Below are 17,243 nucleotides of genomic sequence, written 5' to 3'. Positions count from 1 at the left end.
ATGAAGGTACAGAGACTCTGAGTAAGCTGGCAGACAGAGTCAGAAACTGCAAACTTATTTTAGAATAGGGCATTAAACACTTAATGATAACAGCAATGGCTAAAGTTATTAAAAATAACTAAAGCTAAAAAAAAAGGCTAAAGTAAAAATGAACAAGAGGAAACTGAGTAGACCTAAAAATATGTGGGAAAGAGATGACAAAATTTTAAACTGAGTCAAGACACCTGGTTCTTGGACTACTCTTGAAAGCTTATGCAGAACTATATTGTATTAGTTGCATTAGTACCTAAGCTGCACGTCATGTTTAATTACCTACTAAGGGCATTTTTGCATCTCTTAACCTCATGCATGATCAATCATTTACTTTGCTTTTCACCCCTAATCCCTGTTTACCCACTGATTATAGGAACCTAATGGGAAGTGGAAAGAAACATTTGTCTCAAAATGATCTGACATACCTGATTATTCCAGATCCTGAACGGGGTGCCTTATTTTCTGGAATAATATAGAGCCCCAGATTGTTTCAAGGCCCACCCTCTCAAGGTTTCCAGAATCACCTCATTCTCCTCTCATACATTCACCTCCTTCCCCAAACAAGTAGTGGCTGTCCCTTTTCCAGCAGAGAGCAATGCAGCTTTGGGAATGCAGCTTTAGGCAGCCTTCTCACTGGGCTTTCCTTGTGATAATGAAGATTTCTTTGCCTCAAAACCCATGTCTCAGACATTAGCTTACTGGGCATTGGGTGCTCAGCTTGTCTGAGTTTGTAACACAATCAATAGGTCAAAGAGGAAATCAAAAGGGAAATAAATAATGGTCTCAAAAAAGTGAAAATGAAAATATATCAAATTTTGTGAGTTGCTGTAAAAGCAGTTCTGAGAGGAAGTTGAGAACAACAGAAAATGAGCGCTATCTCAAATAAACAATCTACCTTTACCCTTCAATGACTAGAAAAAGAGGATCAAATTAATCCCGAAATTAACAAAAGGAAAGAAATAATAAAAATCAGAGCAGAAGTGAAGGAACTAGAGGCCAGAGAAACAATCAAAAGGATCAATGAAACTAAAAGCTGGTTCCAGAAGATGATGAACACAAACTGGCAAAAAGTTAGTTAGTCTAAGAAGAAAAGTGACATAGTACTCTACAGTGGCTAATATAATAAAGAGAGGAAGAAATAAAAGAGGGTTATTACCATGGATAGGACAGGAATATGTAGAGTCATGAAAGACTATGAATAATTGTATACCAACAAATTATATATCTAAAGGAAATGGGTCCATTCCTAGAAACACACAACTGACCACGACTGACTTAGGAAGATGTAGACAACCTGAACAGACCAGTCTAGTCATCTGAGAGGCACAGGTGGAGGCTGAAGCACAGGAAGACAGGCTTGTAGTGGAGGCATAGACACCAGAGAGCCTGGGGTTGAGGAACACATGGGGGCTACAGGCCCCCACATTGCAACTGGCATACACAAGGAACTCTCCTTATGGCCGTTCTCTGCCCACTGATAACCAGATGAGCCCTGACCTGGCTGAGTTCCAAGAGACCCCTCAACTTGCTTCTGTATTCATTGTGGAGCCCTGGGCAACAGGAGCTTTGGAAAAGTTACAGAGAGATTCCAGAAAAATTGTGTCCCCACTCCTTCACTATCCCTGTCATGAAGACAGCTCTCCCTGGGGTCCTGTCTATTTGTCTCTTCCCCCAGAGCCCAACTGGTGGAGGATGTGCCTGGTACAATGTCCCTGCAGAGAAGGGGCAGGTCTTTCTACTACCATCTGACTGAATAGGACAAGTACTGACTCTGCCTTCACACCAGTGTGAGGAACCCCAGCCCTCAGGACACTTATCCAGGCCCCGCCCCTCCTAGCATCCTGCACAGCCACCCTGGAGGTTTTCTGAATGGCAAAGTGCACTCCAAAGTCCCTGTTATTGAAGCGAACTTGTTAGTTGACCAAGATTTGTTGAAACCATGCCATGCTTGGAAGCTGTCCTTATGTTCTTCCTGATCTTAGTCCTCTGAACTCCCTGCAATGAACACATTTTTGATGTTAATCAGAGCACCATGTGCTCCCTGACCAGCCTGCCAATGTGCCTGTCCTTCCACCAGCCCCCTACCTGATCTTACCAAGCTGCACTTTCCCCTGGCACTTCTCATCCCCCAGGGCCCTGAGGAGACAGCCTACCCCAGCCTGAGTGAGGGCATCAGTACCTCCAAATGAAGACACAGCATGATCCACCTTAGTCACTACTACAGCCAGTGCCTGGACCAAGCTTGGACTTTACTCCCTGCTCAGCTACCCATCCTGTGGTCTTCCCTGAGCAATCCCAACCCCTAGGCTTCCTGAAGCAGTCCCCACCCCCATGTTCAAGGCTCTGATAGCCAACCCTCACTGTTAGCCTCCTCCCTGGGCCACCTGTCACTCATTGCTCTGGCTCTCTCATCCTCTAATTCCTCCACCTCTGCTTCCTTTCCTGTGCTGTGTACTCCCCTTACCCAGTTGCTTCCACTGGAATCCCTTCCTGCCACCACCATGTGCTCCTCAGCCTCCTGAGTTTGTCCAAGGGCCCAGCTGACACCCAAGAGCAGCTCCCCAAAAAGTTTGTGACAACAATGTCTTTGCTTTGTCCTGCATCACTCAGGGTGTCCCCCGGATACCAGCAAACTGTCCAGTGACCAGAGGCTCTCTCCATACCCATACAGCCCCCCAAATTTGGTTCTGCTCACCCAGCCACCTACCCCAAAGCCTCTACAGCATCCAGCGATGTCCTCTCAGGCCTGCTCAAAGCAACCTTCAAGTGGGCAACCTTGGGGCATCCCACCATACTGTGGGACATTATACCCACCCAGCTCAATGGGCACGAGCAAGCATTTTACCATCAGCCATGGAGGGACTTCAGCCTGGGAAATCTGTTTCCTCACAGCGTGTTCTTTGATGACTGCTGCTCTGACTTGTTTGCCCCCTGGTGTGCACACACTCTGTCTCAGCAGCAGGACCAGTTTAGCATGGAAGCCCATCAACCATCCTGGTGTTGGACCCCCTAGCTTTTCTGAGGGGCCTTTATTTTTAGGGGACAAGTGGCCAATTAGTGGCCTACAGGACTCCCATGCCCTCAACCACCAGAACTTGACTCTCTGTTCCTGCCATGGCTCAGGGCCCAACATCATCCTCCCAGGAGAGTACTCCCAGGTTATTGTAAGGAAAATGTGACAGCCCAGGCTGGAGTGACTGCAGATGCTGGTGAGGATGTGGAGAAAGGGGAATCCTCCTACAATGTTGGTGGGAATGCAAGCTGGTGCAACCACTCTGGAAAACAGCATGGAGGTTCCTCAAAAAGTTGAAAATAGAGCTACCTTATGACCCAGAAATTGCATGACTGGGTATTTACCCTAAGGGTTAAAAACATAATGATCCAAAGGCTCATGTGCACCCAAATGTTTATAGCAGCAATGTCCCCAGTAGCCAAACTATGGAAAGAACCTAGATGTCCATCAACAGATGAATGGATAAAGAAGGTGTGGTATATATATACAATGGAATACTATGCAGCCATCAAAAGAAACGAAATCTTGCTATTTGTGATGATGTGGTAGAACAAGAAGGTATTTTTCTTAGTGAAATAAGTCAATCAGAGAAAGACAACTATCAGATGATCTCCCTGATATGAGGAAGTGGAGATGCAATGTGAAGGGTTTGGGGGGTAGGAAAAGAATAAATGAAACAAGATGGGATCAGGAGGGAGACAAACCATAAGAGACTCTTAATCTTATAAAACAAACTGAGGGTTGCCAGGGGGAAGGGGGCAGGGAGAAAGTGGTGGGGTTATGAACATTGGGGAGTGCTGTGAAGTGTGTAAACCTGGCGATTCACAGACCTATACCACTGGAGCTAATAATATATTATATGTTTATTAAAAAATGTAAAAAATTTGATAACAAAACAAAACAAAACAAAAAAACCCGAAAAACTCCCAAAAGAAAACCTTGTGATCAAATGTCTTCAACAGTGAATTCTAATGAACACGCAGTGGAAAATTAATACCAATACTCCTCAAACTCTTCCAGAATGTTAAGGAAGAGGCAACAATTTCAAATTCATTCTACAAAGGCAGTATTATTTGGATAGCAAACCAGATAAGGATAACACCAGATCAAAAAAGCAATAAACCAGTATCCTTGAATACAGGTAGAAAAATTCTCAGTAAAATGTTATCAAACTGAGTTCATACATTAAATAAACTAGACACCATGGCTAAATGGGATCTACCTGTGGGATTCAAGGGTAGTTGAACATACAAAGGTCAATAAATGTAATTCAGTACACCAAGAAAATAAAAATCACATGATCATCTCAAAAGTTGCCCAAAGAAATTAGAGTAAATATACCATTCTTTTATGATAAAAACTCTTAGCAGATTGGGAATAGAAGGAGCATACCTCTACATAATAAAGGCTACCTAGAGGAATCCCGCAGCAAATATTCTAGTCAATGAAGAAAAATTGAAAGCATTTCCTCTAAGAACAGGAATATAACAAGGAAGGACACTCTCCCCACCTCTATTCAATATAGTAGTGGAAGTCCTAGCTAGAGCAATTAGGCAAGAGAAAGAAAGAAAAGCCTTCCACATCAGGAAGGAAGATGTGAAAATGTCACTCTTTGTAAATATCCTCTTACATACAGAAAAATCTGAAGAGTCAACAAAAAAATCTGTTGAAAGTAATCAATGATTCCATGAAGTGACATATTACAAATTGTCTTACAAAAATCAGTGGCATCTTTTACACTAACAGTGAAGCATCAGAAAAGGAAAATAGCATCATAAGCAGTAAAATAGGAATATAAGTAACCAGGGAAGTGAAGAACCTGTACAATGAAAACTACAAGACTTTCCTGAAAGAAGTTGAAGACACAAACAAATGGAAACACATCCCATGTTTATGATTTGAAGAATTAATACTGTTGAAATGACCATATTACACAAAGCCATTACAGAGTCAATCAGATCTCAGTCAAAATACCAAAGACGTTTCTTATAGAAATAGAAAAAATAATTCTGGAATTTGTGTGGAAACATAGGAAGCTCCAAATAGCCAAAGCAATCCTGCAAAAAGAGAGCAACGCTGGAGGTAGCACATTTCCTCTTTTCAAACCATACCCCAAAGGTATAGTAACAGAATACAATGTGGTAATGGCACAAAAAGCAACATATACATCAATAGAACAGAATAGAGAGCCCAGAATTAAATCCCAAAACATGTGGTGAGCCAATAATAGGTAAGGAAGCCAAGAACACCCAGTGAAAAGGATAGTCCCTTCAAGAAATGGTGCTGGGAACACTGGAGAAACACAAGCAGAACAATGAACTCTTTGGATCATCTACTCCTTTCAGAACATATTTTCAATGTGCAGCTAATAAATATGCACAGACATCATACAGATTATAAAAAGAAATTCAAGCAATATGTTAAGAGACTTAAGTTCAAAGCTTTCTTTTTTTTCCAATTTATTTATTTTCAGAAAAACATTATGCATTATTTTTTCACCACACCCAGTGCTCCATGCAAGCTGTGCCCTCTACAATACCCACCACCTGGTACCCCAACCTCCCACCCACCCTCCACTTCAAACCCCTCAGATTGTTTTTCAGAGTCCATAGTCTCTCGTGATTCACCTCCCCTTGCAATTTCTCCCAACTCCCTTCTCCTCTCTAACACCCTTTGTCCTTCATGCTATTTGTTATGCTCCACAAATAAGTGAAACCATATGATAATTGACTCTCTCTGCTTGACTTATTTCACTCAGCATAATCTCTTCCAGTCCCGTCCATGTTGCTACAAAAGTTGGGTATTCATCCTTTCTGATGGAGGCATAATACTCCATAGTGTATATGGACCACATCTTCCTTATCCATTCATCCGTTGAAGGGCATCTTGGTTCTTTCCATAGTTTGGCGACTGTGGCCATTGCTGCTATAAACATTGGGGTACAGATGGCCCTTCTTTTCACTACATCTGTATCTTTGGGTTAAATACCCAGGAGTGCAATGGCAGGGTCCTAGGGAAGCTCTATTTTTAATTTTTTGAGGAATCTCCACACTGCTCTCCAAAGAGGCTGCACCAACTTGCATTCCCACCAACAGTGTCAGAGGGTTCCCCTTTCTTCACATCCTCTCCAACACATGTTGTTTCCTGTTTTGTTAATTTTGGCCATTCTAACTGGTGTAAGGTGATATCTCAATGTGGTTTTAATTTGAATCTCCCTGAGGGCTAATGATGATGAACATTTTTTCATGTGTCTGATAGCCATTTGTATGTCTTGATTGGAGAAGTGTCTGTTCATATCTTCTGCCCATTTTTTGATATGTTTGCCTGTTTCGTGTGTGTTGAGTTTGAGGAGTTCATTATAGATCCTGGATATCAACCTTTTGTCTGTACTGTCATTTGCAAATATCTTCTCCCATTCCGTGGGTTGCCTCTTTGTTTTTTTGACTCTTTCCTTTACTGTGCAAAAACTTTTGATTTTGATGAAGTCCTAAAAGTTTATTTTCACTTTTGTTTCCTTTGCCTTTGGAGACGTATCTTGAAAGAAGTTGCTGTGGCTGATATCGAAGAGATTACTGCCTATGTTCAAAGCTTTCTAACAGAAGTTCCCTTTTTTTGTAGTAGAAGTTCTAATATGATTTCTGTCTCCCCTCCTGCCTGTCTGATCTCTGGAGCACTCCTATTGCTGGTGCTCCCAATCTGATGCCCTCTCTTTAGAGCTCATCTGTGCCAGGTGGATTTGACTCCTGTAGGATTTGGCCACACAACCAAATGACCCTTGACACATGCTCTCCTATTGTTGAGCTTCTGTCTCTCAAATTTAAAATGAGGAAAGACTGTCCTCTGAGGATTAGAGTAAATTATTTATTGAAATAAAGTATATAACATTCAGAGTGAAATGGCACCTGTTGACTGATGGGCCTGATTATTTGGTGAAGGTCAGCAGAGAGTAGGATCCTGGCCTCATGGTTTCAGCTTACAGACCAGCCTGTGCAGATAAGTTTCTCTGACAGAGACTCTGACACATGTTGATTCCAATCAGCCTCTCAGGGTTGGTCAGGGTCTCCCTTGCTTTTTCTGCCCCAGGCCTCTCTCCCTTGATGCTTTCAAGGTGAAGGCCAAAGTGCCAGTTCTCCAGGCCTTTTCCCACAACTTGGTACTCACATCATTCCCCACAGGATTTGCCCATTTCAGCCTTGACCTTGGATGGGTCTGACCTACATGGGACTGAGAGAGAGAGTACGTTCTTCCAGGTCATATGTAATCTCTGCAAATGAGTCACTGACATCGCAGGGACTAAGAAATGTGATTGAGACACTCTGGGTATTTCTGTGAATATGTACTGAGTGAAGTCTTTCAATGACGGACCAAAATGCATAGTGTCCTTTGTTTTCATACCTTACTCTCAATATGCTCTGAAGAATTAAACCGCAACACATAAATGGATGTGCAACAGGTTCAAATATCTCAAATATCTTTCCTGCTGCCTGTTGATTACTTTTAAAAATTACAGTCTCAAAAAAACATTACAGTTCCATTAACTGGAGGTAGTTTAATCATACATGGAATTATTACTAATTGCTCAATAATACCTGAAAACATCTTTAAAACAGTATCTTCAGGCAGAATAATAGTGAGTTCTTCAACAGAAGGTAGCTCATTAAGGAGTAACTCATCCTTTAAGAGGAAAATTTTTATTTTCCTTCTCAGTTTGTCAATCATCTTTTCCACCTGACAGCAGCGGAGGAAGTGATATACAAGAGGAAGATGATGAGAATGAGGAGGCGCTTGAACTATCTGAATCTGTTGCACTGTTCAAGTCCGAATCTGAGTCTGAAGTCTCTAGAGAATCAGGGGTCCCTGCCAGCTCTGCTGTGCCCGGGGCAGTGACGCAGTTCCCTCTGGGTGGAGGTCCTGGCCTTGATTGTGGCATGAATTCAGTTGGCTGCTCCTTGGCAAACTAAACCTCCGCAGCCTGTCTGCTGTCCGGGGACACCTCATCTGACTGCAGTGTGGCCCGGACCCTGGAACAGGTATACACTCCCGAGACTGCACCGCCTGACCTTGGCCATCCCCCAAACCGGTGCCATTAAACTTCAGAGTTTCCCGCTGAGCTGTGGTGGCCTCAACTACTTCCATGGTGTCGTGCCAGAGGGCCCTCAGACAGGCTCACAGCTCGCTAGGAAAAAGGTAGAACTGTGCAGGTTGTATGGCGCATCTGGCCAGATTTCCCGTCTTTCTAGGGTAACAGCGCAGGATTTTGCCTGGAGACTCACCCCTGCTGCTGCATACACAGTGGCAATTACGGGGGAGCCTACTCTGTGCTTCCTTTTCTTTTAATTTCTTATTTACTCATTTTTTAAAAAATAATTTTTTTATTTTTTATAAACATATATTTTTATCCCCAGGGGTACAGGTCTGTGAATCACCAGGTTTACACACTTCACAGCACTCACCAAAGCACATACCCTCTCCAATGTCCATAACCCCAACCCCCTTCTCCCAACCCCCTCCCCCAGCAACCCTCAGTTTGTTTTGTGAGATTAAGAGTCACTTAAGGTTTGTCTCCCTCCCAATCCCATCTTGTTTCATTTATTCTTCTCCTACCCACTTAAGCCCCCATGTTGCATCACCACTTCCTCATATCAGGGAGATCATATGATAGTTGTCTTTCTCTGCTTGACTTATTTCACTAAGCATGATCTGCTGTAGTTCCATCCATGTTGTCGCAAAGGGCAAGATTTCATTTCTTTTGATGACTGCATAGTATTCCATTGTGTATATATACCACATCTTCTTGATCCATTCATCTGTTGATGGACATCTAGGTTCTTTCCATAGTTTGGCTACTGTGGACATTGCTTCTATAAACATTCGGGTGCACGTGCCCCTTTGGATCACTACGTTTGTATCTTTAGGGTAAATACCCAGTAGTGCAATTGCTGGGTCATAGGGCAGTTCTATTTTCAGCATTTTGAGGAACCTCCATGCTGTTTTCCAGAGTGGTTGCACCAGCTTGCATTCCCACCAACAGTGTAGGAGGGTTCCCCTTTCTCCACATCCTCGCCAGCATCTGTCATTTCCTGACTTGTTGATTTTAGCCATTCTGACTGGTGTGAGGTGATATCTCATTGTGGTTTTGATTTGTATTTCCCTGATGCCGAGTGATACGGAGCACTTTTTCATGTGTCTGTTGGCCATCTGGATGTCTTCTTTGCAGAAACGTCTGTTCATGTCCTCTGCCCATTTCTTGATTGGATTATTTGTTCTTTGGGTGTTGAGTTTGTTAAGTTCTTTATAGATTTTGGACACTAGTCCTTTATCTGATATGTCGTTTGCAAATATCTTCTCCCATTCTGTCAGTTGTCTTTTGGTTTTGTTAACTGTTTCCTTTGCAGTGCAAAAGCTTTTGATTTTGATGAAATCCCAAAAGTTCATTTTTGCCCTTGCTTCCCTTGCCTTTGGCGATGTTCCTAGGAAGATGTTGCTGCGGCTGAGGTCGAAGAGGTTGCTGCCTGTGTTCTCCTCAAGAATTTGATGGATTCCTTTCTCACATTGAGGTCCTTAATCCATTTTGAATCTATTTTTGTGTGTGGTGTAAGGAAATAGTCCAATTTCATTTTTCTGCACGTGGCTGTCCAATTTTCCCAACACCATTTATTGAAGAGGCTGTCTTTTTTTCCATTGGACATTCTTTCCTGCTTTGTCGAAGATTAGTTGACCATAGAGTTGAGGGTCTATTTCTGGGCTCTCTACTCTGTTCCATTAATCTATGTGTCTGTTTTTGTGCCAATACCATGCTGTCTTGATGATGACAGCTTTGTAATAGAGCTTGAAGTCCAGAAGTGTGATGCCACCAACTTTGGCTTTCTTTTTCAATATTCTTTGGCTATTCGAGGTCTTTTCTGGTTCCATATAAATTTTATAAATTTCCATTACTTTGAAAAAGATGGATGGTACTTTGATAGGAATTGCATTAAATGTGTAGATAGCTTTAGGTAGCATAGACATTTTCACAATATTTATTCTTCCAATCCAGGAGCATGGAGCAATTTTCCATTTCTTTGTGTCTTCCTCAATTACTTTCATGAGTACTTTATAGTTTTCTGAGTATAGATTCTGTACCTCTTTGGTTAGGTTTATTCCTAGGTATCTTATGGTTTGGGGTGCAATTGTAAATGGGATGGACTCCTTAATTTCTCTTTCTTCTGTCTTGTTGTTTGTGTAGAGAAATGCAACTGATTTCTGTGCATTGATTTTATGTCCTGACACTTTACTGAATTCCTGTACAAGTTCTAGCAGTTTTGGAGTGGAGTCTTTTGGGTTTTCCACATAGAGTATCATATCATCTGCGAAGAGTGATAGTTTGACTTCTTCTTTGCCGATTTGGATGCCTTTAATTTCCTTTTGTTGTCTGATTGCTGAGGCTAGGACTTCTAGTACTATGTTGAATAGCAGTGGTGATAATGGACATCCCTGCCATGTTCCTGACCTTAGCGGAAAAGCTTTCTGTTTTTCTCCATTGAGAATGATATTTGCAGTGGGTTTTTCATAGATGGTTTGATGATATTGAGGTATGTGCCCTCTATCCCTACACTTTGAAGAGTTTTGATCAGGAAGGGATGCTGTACTTTGTCAAATGCTTTTTTAGCATCGATTGAGAGTATCATATGGTTCTTGTTCTTTCTTTTATTGATGTGTTGTATCACATTGACTGATTTGCAGATGTTAAATCAGCCTTGCAGCCCTGGAATAAATCCCACTTGGTCGTGGTGAATAATCCTTTTCATGTACTGTTGAATCCTATTGGCTAGTATTTTGGTGAGAATTTTCGCATCTGTGTTCATCAAGGATATTGGTCTATAGCTCTCTTTTTTGATGGGATCCTTGTCTGGTTTTCAGATCAAGATGATGCTGGCCTCATAAAATGAGTTTGGAAGTTTTCCTTCCATTTCTATTTTTTGGAACAGTTTCAGGAGAATAGGAATTAGTTCTTCTTTAAATATTTGGTAGAATTCCCCTGGGAAGCCGTCTGGCCCTGGGCTTTTGTTTGTTTGGAGATTTTTAATGACTGTTTCAATCTCCTTACTGGTTATGGTTCTGTTCAGGCTTTCTATTTCTTCCTGGTTCAGTTGTGGTAGTTTATATGTTTCTAGGAATGCATCCATTTCTTCCAGATTGTGAAATTTGTTGGCGTAGAGTTGCTTATAGTATGTTCTTATAATAGTTTGTATTTCTTTAGCGTTAGTTGTGATCTCTCCTCTTTCATTCATGATTTTATTTATTTGGGTCCTTTCGCTTTTCTTTTTGATAAGTCTGGCTAGGAGTTTATCAATTTTATGAATTCTTTCAAAGAGCCAGCTCCTAGTTTCGTTGATTTGTCCTATTTTTTTTTTTCGTTTCTATTTCATTGATTTCGGCTCTGATCTTTATGATTTCTCTTCTCCTGCTGGGCTTAGGGTTTCTTTTTTGTTCTTTCTCCAGCTCCTTTAGGTGTAAGGTTAGGTTATGATCCTGATACCTTTCTTGTTTCAAGAAAGGCTTGTACCGCTATATATTTTCTTCTCAGGACTGCCTTTGTTGTGTCCCCCAGATTTTGAACTGAGGTGTTTTCATGATCATTTGTTTCCACGATTTTTTTTCAATTTTTCTTTAATTTCCCGGTTGACCCATTCATTCTTTTGAAGGATGCTGTTTAGTCTCCATGTATTTGGGTTCTTTCCAAACTTCCTCTTGTGGTGGAGTTCTAGCTTCAGAGCATTGTGGTCTGAAAATATTCAGGGAATGATCCCAATCTTTTGATACCGGTTGAGTCCTGATTTAGGACCGAGGATGTGATCTATTCTGGAGAATGTTCCATGTGCACTAGAGAAGAATGTGTATTCTGTTGCTTTGGGATGAAATGTTCTGAATATATCTGTGATGTCCATCTGGTCCAGTGTGTCATTTAAGGCCTTTATTTCCTTGTTGATCTTTTGCTTGGATGACTGTCCATTTCAGTGAGGGGTGTGTTAAAGTCCCCTACTATTATTGTATTATTGTTGATGTTTTTCTTTGATTTTATTATTAATTGGTTTATATAGTTGGCTGCTCCCACGTTAGGGGCATAGACATTTAAAATTGTTAGATCTTCTTGTTGGACAAACCCTTTGAGTATGATATAGTGTCCTTCCTCATCTCTTATTATAGTCTTTGGCTTAAAATCTAATTGATCTGATATAAGGATTGCCACTCCTGCTTTCTTCTGCTGTCCATTAGTATGGTAAATTGTTTTCCACCCCCTCACTTTAAATCTGGTGGTGTCTTCGGGCTTAAAATGAGTTTCTTGGAGGCAATATATAGATGGGTTTTGTTTTTTTATCCATTCTGATACCCTGTGTCTTTTGATGGGGCATTTAGCCCATTAACATTCAGGGTAACTATTGAGAGATATGATTTTAGTGCCATTGTATTGCCTGTAAGGTGACTGTTACTGTATATTGTCTCTGTTTTTTTCTGATCTACCACTTCTAGGCTCTCTCTTTGCTTAGAGGAGCGCTTTCAATATTTCCTGTAGAGCTGGTTTGGTGTTTGCAAATTCTTTCAGTTTTTGTTTGTCCTGGAAGCTTTTAATCTCTCCTTCTATTTTCAATGATAGCCTAGCTGGATATAGTATTCTTGGCTGCATGTTTTTCTCGTTTAGTGCGCTGAAAATATCATGCCAGCTCTTTCTGGCCTGCCAGGTCTCTGTGGATAAGTCAGCTGCCAGTCTAATATTTTTACCATTGTATGTTACAGACTTCTTTTCCTGGGATACTTTCAGGATTTTCTGTTTGTCACTAAGGCTTGTAAATTTTACTATTAGATGACGTGGTGTGGGCCTATTCTTATTGATTTTGAGGGGCGTTCTCTGAACCTCCTGAGTTTTGATGCTCATTCCCTTTGTCATATTGGGGAAATTCTCCCCAATAATTCTCTCCAGTATACCTTCTGCTCCCCTCTCTCTTTCTTCTTCTTCTGGAATCCCAATTATTCTAATGTTTTTTCGTCTTATGGTGTCACTTATCTCTCGAATTCTCCCCTTGTGGTCCAGTAGCTATTTGTCCCTCTTTTGCTCAGCTTCTTTATTCTCTGTCATTTCGTCTTCTATATCACTAATTCTTTCTTCTGCCTCATTTATCCTAGCAGTGAGAGCCTCCATTTTTGATTGCACCTCATTAATAGCTTTTTTGATTTCAACTTGGTTAGATTTTAGTTCTTTTATTTCTCCAGAAAGGGCTTTTATATCTCCCGAGAGGGTCTCTCTAATATCTTCCATGCCTTTTTGAGCCCGGCTAGAACCTTGAGAATTGCCATTCTGAACTCTAGATCTGACATATTATCATATCTGTATTGATTAGGTCCCTATCTTTGGTACTGCCTCTTGTTCTTTTTTTTGTGGTGAATTTTTCCACCTTGTCATTTTGTCCAGATAAGAGTATATGAAGGAGCAAGTAAAATACTAAAAGGGTGGACAATAACCCCAGGAAAATATGCTTTAACCAAATCAGAAGAGATCCCAAATCATGAGGGGGGGAGAAAGGGGATAAAAAGAGGTTCAAAAAAAAGAAAGGAAAAAAAAAGAGAAAAATTAAAAGAAGAAAATGAATAAAGAAAAGTATAAAAGAGAAAAAATATATATATTAGATAAACTAGTTAAAAATGTTAAAAAGGAAAAGGTAAAAGTTAAAAAAAATTTTAGCAAATGAAGAGAAAAAAAAATGAAAAAGAAAAAAAATTTAATTTAACTGGAAGAATAAAAAATCACAGGGAGTAAGCCATGAGTTCCGTGCTTTGCTTTCTCCTCCTCTGGATTTCTGCTGCTCTCCTTGGTATTGAAACCGTACTCCTTGGTAGGCAAACTTGGTCTTGGCTGGATTTCTTGTTGATCTTCTGGGGGAGGGGCCTGGTGTAGTGATTCTCAAGTGTCTTTGCCCCAGGCGGAATTGCACCGCCCTTACCAGGGGCCAGGCTGAGTAATCCGCTCGGGTTTGCTTTCAGGAGCTTTTGTTCCCTGTGTGCTTTCTGTAGAGTTCTGGAGGACGGGAATACAAATTGTGGCCTCCTGGTCTCTGGCCCGGGGGAGCAGAGAGCCCGGGGCCTCACTCCTCAGTGCGCCCTCAGAGAACCGCGCCCAGTAACTGCCGTCTTCCTGACCTCCGGCCGCGCTCCAAGCTCACCGAGTCTGCGACCGGTTCAAGGTACCCCTGAGCTGCGAGCTTACTCTTGGCTCTGTCTCTGTAGCTGGCTTTCCCGTTCCAATACCTGCAAGCTCTGCGACACTCAGACACCACCGATTCTTCTGTGACCTTGCGGGACCTGAGGCCATGTTTACCCCTCGTGGGCTTTGCCCCAGTTTAGCCTCTGGAGCAATGTCCCTCAGCGGAACAGACTTTTAAAAGTCCCGATTTTGTGTTCCATTGCTCTGCCGCTTGCCGGGAGCCGGCCCCTCCCCCCGGGTTCTATCTTCCCATCGCTTTGGATTCACTTCTCTGCCAGTCCTACCTTTCAGAAAGTGGTTGTTTTTCTGTTTCTAGAATTGCTATTCTTCTTCTCTTCGATCTTCCGATGGATTTGCAGGTGTTTGTAATCTTTAGATAAGCTATCTAGCTGATCTCCTGCTAGCTGAAGTAGTCTCAGCCTGCTACTTCTCCGCCATCTTGACTCCTCCCCCCTTATTTACTCATTGTTAATTAATGAGTATAATAAAATTTCTCCAAGTGTCTATAAGAATGTCTTTTTCCTTGTGTGTGAGTCCTTTGCCTTTATATAGCTCAGGGCTTTGGTGGGAGTGATGCTTCCTCACTTTCCTTGGATCTCAGATATTAGAAGTAGAGTGGATCGCCTACTCAGAGGGTGCTGGGACAGGTGCCCACTGTCACATGCACTGTGCAGCTGACCTCTGGGTGGACATCAGCATGCTCCAAACTTTTCGAGTTCCTCAAGGAATTCTCAGATTTTGATACTTTGTTTTGATACTTCGGTTATGGGATGACAATCTATTGAGAACGGCTGTGCTCACCAGAGTAGCCGATGTGTGGTCTCTGAGGATGGTGAACATTCGCGCTGTACCCTTTGACATCTCATAGCAGGCTGCCAAGGCAAAACTCAGTCCACCAGCTAGAGTAATGCTGGTTAGAGGAGGAAGGAAAATTTTGAAAGGCCAAAGGAATACTATCACTCAGTGTGTGTGTGTGTGTGTGTGTGTGTGTGTGTGTGCTGTCATATGCCACATGTTTTCAGGTAGCAAACAAGCAAAAACTTTACCCCACAGTAGAAGATAACCCTTCATCTTAAGAGTGTCAAAATAAATGAAGCTCTATGCAAGCCAATATGAGTGGCATGGTATATGCAAAGTGCTGCAAGGAAAAAGAACTACAACCAAGAAGAATGTACTTGACAAGACTATTGTTCACATTTGAAAGAGAGATCAACATCTTCCTAGAGAAACCAAAGCTAAAGGAGTTTATCACCACCAAACCATCCTTACAATCAATGTGAAACTGACTTTTTAAAATGGGAAATGAGTGGTCAGAAATTGCATGAGTAAATTATGAGTAAAGAGATGTAAAATACAATAAATATATAAATATGATAGCATGTACATAAACTTTGGAAGAGATAAGCAAAAAGGAAGAGAAGTTTTTTTTTTATTTTAAGAATGTGTTATTTTTTTCAAAACAAACAAAAATAAATATGGCACAGCAGTATACCTCTGCTTATTTTATTTGAACTTGTAAAATTTTCTGTGTAGGCTTTTGTCTACATCAATTATTTTTTGGGAAGTAAGTAGAAGAGTACAAATAAGTAGAAGAGTAGAAGAGAAAGTAGACTTTCTAGCTGGCAGCTTGTCCAGGATTCACTCCATTCTCAGCTGCTGGAAGCTGAAGCACAGCTCACCTTGTTTGCCTTAATTTGCATTTGGAGACTGAAGGAAGGAATGTGTCTTTCCTCTGCTGTTGGGAAAATTTTCTTCTCTTCAGAAGTAAGCAGAAGAGTACAAAAGAGTACAATTAATAAATCCTTACAATCTAAGAAAAACAAAGAATGTGTTAGTTTAAAAAATATATATTTATTTATTTGATAGGGAGAGAGAAGGAGACAGAGCACAAGAAGTGGCAGCAGCAGTCAGAGGGAGAGAGAGAAGCAAGCCACTGAGCGAGGAGCTGGATGTGGGGCTTGATCCCGGGACCCTGGGATTAGATCTGAGTTGAAGACAGATGCTTAACCAACTGAGCCAACCAGGGATGTGTAAAGAATGTGTTTACACTCAAGTGACTATCCAATTAATATACACTGTTATAACTCAAGTTATTGTAGAAGAACTTCAGGGTAACTGCAAACCTAAAACCTGTAGTGGATACACAAAATTAAAAAAAAGAGAGAGCCAAAAAACACTACAGAAGCTCATCAATCACAAAGAAAGAGAGGAAGATAAGGAGACAAGAACAGAGACCTACAAACAACCAGAAAACAAATAACAAAATATCAGTAAGGACATATGTATCAATAATTACATTACATAAAGGGCCTAAATGTTCCAATCAAATGACAAGGTAGAGAATAGATAACATGAGCAAGACCTATCTATATGGTGCCCAGAAGAGATCTTCTCAGATGTAGAGATACCTGCAGAGTAAAAGCTACGGTATGGAAAATGTAGATGCATGTGTTTGGAAGCAAAAAAATAACAAAACAAGCAAAATCAAAATAAAAGAAAACAACCCAGAGAAGAAATGCTTATAACATAGAAAATGGATTTTAAAACAAAGACTGTAACAAGAGATAGGGAAAGATATTACATAATGAAAAGGGGTAAATCCAACAAGGTGATACAACAATTCTAAGTATCTATGCACCCAAGTATCTAAAGCACCTAAATACATATTAATGGACAAAAGGAGACAAGATGATATGGCACAACAGGAGTAGGGGGCTTTATCCCCAAAGTACATCAATGGATAGATCATTAAGGCAGAAAATCCACAATGAAATCATGTCTTTGAATGTAAAATGAGACCATGTGGACAACACAGATGTATACAGACCATTCCATCCTCAAACAACAGAATACACATTCTCTTCAAATTTATGTAGAATATCTAGATTATATCACATATTAGGGCATAAAACAAGCCTCAATAAATTTAAAAAGCATGCCACACAACTTTTTGAAATTTGA

At 41.0% G+C, this 17,243-nt stretch overlaps 2 pseudogenes; one reads left to right on the top strand and one right to left on the bottom strand.

Annotated features, from left to right (window-relative positions):
• LOC122905356 lies at nt 1-6,818 on the top strand (annotated as a pseudogene).
• A 390-nt stretch (nt 6,819-7,208) lies between these two features.
• On the bottom strand, nt 7,209-8,182 carry LOC122905259 (annotated as a pseudogene).
• Between the last annotated feature and the right edge of the window lie 9,061 nt (nt 8,183-17,243).

This window comes from Neovison vison, chromosome 1, assembly GCF_020171115.1.
Source record: "Neovison vison isolate M4711 chromosome 1, ASM_NN_V1, whole genome shotgun sequence".
Classification (NCBI taxonomy): Eukaryota; Metazoa; Chordata; class Mammalia; order Carnivora; family Mustelidae; genus Neogale; species Neogale vison.
This window is presented reverse-complemented; position numbering and strand designations above follow the sequence as displayed.